The following is a 3920-nucleotide window of genomic DNA, read 5'->3' on the forward strand; positions in this document are numbered from 1 at the left end:
AGTGCAACGGAAATTCTCGTGTTTATTCCGGTTATCAGTCCGATGCTGACATACATAATTTTCTTTATACCTGACATCCTATCAGCAGGTTAACGTTTCAATGTTATCCGGGCTTTTCAATCTGGGAAACTGCGGAAACGCTTTGTGAGCTTATCTGGTACAATTCCTCTGACCAATTATAGCATAACCGTTTTATTCGGTTTTGACAAGGTAGCTTACGTTCTTCAAATCTTCAACAGCGTTCTCATGGATGATAAAGTAATGTGGTGCACTGGTCAAATTAGGTAAGAACTCCAGGCTAATACGGAATTGGCATTCTAATACCATTATTAAGATTGGTTTTTTAGATGAAGCCCGTCATTCTATCTAACATTAAACGACTTCAATTTACTTTGGGATACAAATGATTTATTTGTAGATTTAAATGGAAAATCTATTTCGGATGTCCCTCTTTTATTTAAAATAAACAAATTAGCCATATTATTTTATATAATTTAATGTAAAATAATAATAATAATAATAATAATAATAATAATAATAATAATAATAATAATAATAATAATAATAATAATAATAGATACCCTAATCCAGACTGTAAGGATTGTATCTAGGGACATCAGGATGGAGTTTGGAATAGAAAAATGCGCCTTAGTCAACATACAAAAAGGCAAAGTAACGAGAACTGAAGGGATAAAGCTACCAGATGGGAGCAATATCAAACACTTAGATGAGACAGGATACAAATACCTGGAAATAATGGAAGGAGGGGATATAAAACACCAAGAGATGAAGGACACGATCAGGAAAGAATATATGCAGAGACTCAGGCGATACTCAAGTCAAAACTCAACGCCGGAAATATGATAAAAGCCATAAACACATGGGCAGTGCCAGTAATCAGATACAGCGCAGGAATAGTGGAATGGACGAAGGCAGAACTCCGCATCATAGATCAGAAAACCAGGAAACATATGACAATACACAAAGCACTACACCCAAGAGCAAATATGGACAGACTATACATAACACGAAAGGAAGGAGGGAGAGGACTACTAAGTATAGAGGACTGCGTCAACATCGAGAACAGAGCACTGGGGCAATATCTGAAAACCAGTGAAGACGAGTGGCTAAAGAGTGCATGGGGAGAAGGACTAATAAAAGTAGACGAAAACTCAGAAATATACAGAGACAGGAGAATGAAAGACAGAACAGAGGACTGGCACAACAAACCAATGCACGGACAATACATGAGACAGAGTAAAGAACTAACCAGCGATGACACATGGCAATGGCTACAGAGGGGAGAGCTAAAGAGGAAACTGAAGGCATGATAACAGCGGCACAAGATCAGGCCCTAAGAACCAGATATGTTCAAAGAACGATAGACGAAAATAACATCTCTCCCATATGCAAGAAGTGCAATACGAAAAATGAAACCATAAACCACATAGCAAGCGAATGCCCGGCACTTGCACAGAACCAGTACAAAAAGAGGCATGATTCAGTGGCAAAAGCCCTCCACTGGAGCCTGTGCAAGAAACATCAGCTACCTTGCAGTAATAAGTGGTACGAGCACCAACCTGAGGGAGTGATAGAAAACGATCAGGCAAAGATCCTCTGGGACTATGGTATCAGAACGGATAGGGTGATAAGTGCAAACAGACCAGACGTGACGTTGATTGACAAAGTCAAGAAGAAAGTATCACTCATTGATGTCGCAATACCATGGGACACCAGAGTTGAAGAGAAAGAGAGGGAAAAAATGGATAAGTATCAAGATCTGATAATAGAAATAAGAAGGATATGGGATATGCCAGTGGAAATCGTACCCATAATCATAGGAGCACTAGGCACGATCCCAAGATCCCTGAAAAGGAATCTAGAAAAACTAAAGGCTGAAGTAGCTCCAGGACTCATGCGAGAGGTGTGATCCTAGAAACGGCGCACATAGTAAGAAAAGTGATGGACTCCTAAGGAGGCAGGATGCAACCCGGAACCCCACACTATAAATACCACCCAGTCGAATTGGAGGACTGTGAAGAGCAAAAAAAAAAAAAAATAAAAAAAATAAAATAAAAATAATAAATAATAAAATAATAATAATAATAATAATAATAATAATAATAATAATAATAGGAAAATGTGCCTAAGTCAAGATACAAAAGGGCAAAGTAACAAGGACTGAAGGGATAAAGCTACAAGATGGGAACAACATCAAACACAAGTAGCTCCAGGACTCATGCAGAAGAGTGTGATCCTAGAAACGGCACACATAGTAAGAAAAGTGATGGACTCCTAAGGAGGCAGGATGCAAACCCGGAACCCACACTATAAATACCCACCCAGTCGAATTGGAGGACGTGATAGAGCAAAAAAAAATAAATAAATAATAATAATAAAATAATAATAATAATAATAATAATAATAATAATAATAATAAGTTTTATTGAAAGATATTGCTGCATCAGCTGCATTCAACTTGTAAATAGTCTTCTCTATTTTTCTAACAATAGCTTTCTCTCTGCTACTACAACTGGCGAGTATTGCGCCGATATTACTCATCAGGAGGAGTCAATTTCGGGGATATTGCTTAAAATTTATTTATTTGTCACAGTACATGAACAAATAAAAAATACAAGTCGATCTAGTGGCCAACGTTTCTCTCGGTATCATCCGAGCATGATCACGGCAGTGGATCGGAGTAGACTGTAGGTGTTGTCAAGATCTACTCAATATATAGCGGCAGGTCAGCAGGGGGTCAACCGCGAGCTGCGTTTTCATTGGCTGGGGGCGCAATGCGCTCCAGCTATTGGTTGAAAGAAGTTTTCTTCAAGACGCTTCTCGTCGTTGAAGGTTGCGCTGTTGCAGCCTAGCTGATCGTCGAGGCTGGGGCAAGACTTCCCTGGGCGCTGTGTCACGACGGCTCGCGGTCATTGGCTGATGGGCTGCTTGTCTCATCTGGTATTCTTTTTGATGCGGGAGTGTCGTTCGGTCTGGTATTATTTGTGCTATTATTTATGCACATAGGTCTCCTTAGGTTGGTGGGGAGGAAGAGCACTTCCTGCGTCGTATTCAATGAGGGCTTCTCTTGTTGTATGAGGAGTGCCTCGAGCAGTCGCAAACGCCGTTGGTCAGGAGCCCTCCCTATTATCTTAATATTCTTGATAATACCGTCGCGGGAGATGGCTTCCTGGTGTGCTGTCATGGTATGGTTTTTAATTGCCCCTTCTTGTGCGTGGCAAGAAATCCTCTTGGACAGTTTCATAGAAGTCATACCAACGTAAGAGCCGGGACATCCACGGACGGGGCATGAGAGTTGGTAGACTACATTCGACTGTTTCAAGAGGTCTCTTGCTGGGGGGGTTGGGTTGTTCTTCATGATAAGGTCGCGGGTACGTCGATTTTGGTAATAAATTACGAGTTCGAGTTCTTTGTCGACTTCGGTGGGGGTCACATTTTCTCTGATGATTTTTCTCAATGCATCTTCGTCCTCACGGTGACATGCGTGCATTCTGGCTTTGTAAAACAGCTTGATCTTCTCATGGGGGTGGGGCTGTGGTCTCTCACTCTCGCTATACCACCGATCCAACGCTGTTCGGACTTCTTTATTAATAAGTCGATTCGGATACCCGTTATTAACGAGTACCTGAGTGACTCGGTCGAGTTCTTTGTGAGTGTCCTGCCAGGAAGAACAGTGCGTGAGGGCCCTCCGAATGTAGGCCCTGACTGTGGTGTTCTTGAACCGTGCAGGACATTCGCTGTCACCATTCAGGCAAAGTCCTAAGTTTGTTTTCTTTGTATATACCGAAGTTTTTAGACCATCGTCGGTCTTGGAGACGAGGACGTCGAGAAAGGGGAGCCGGCCTTCGTTGCTGAATTCGACGGTATAATTCAGCGAACTGCACTGCTGGAACATGCGC

The sequence above is a fragment of the Macrobrachium nipponense genome, chromosome 5 (assembly GCF_015104395.2).
Source record: "Macrobrachium nipponense isolate FS-2020 chromosome 5, ASM1510439v2, whole genome shotgun sequence".
Classification (NCBI taxonomy): Eukaryota; Metazoa; Arthropoda; class Malacostraca; order Decapoda; family Palaemonidae; genus Macrobrachium; species Macrobrachium nipponense.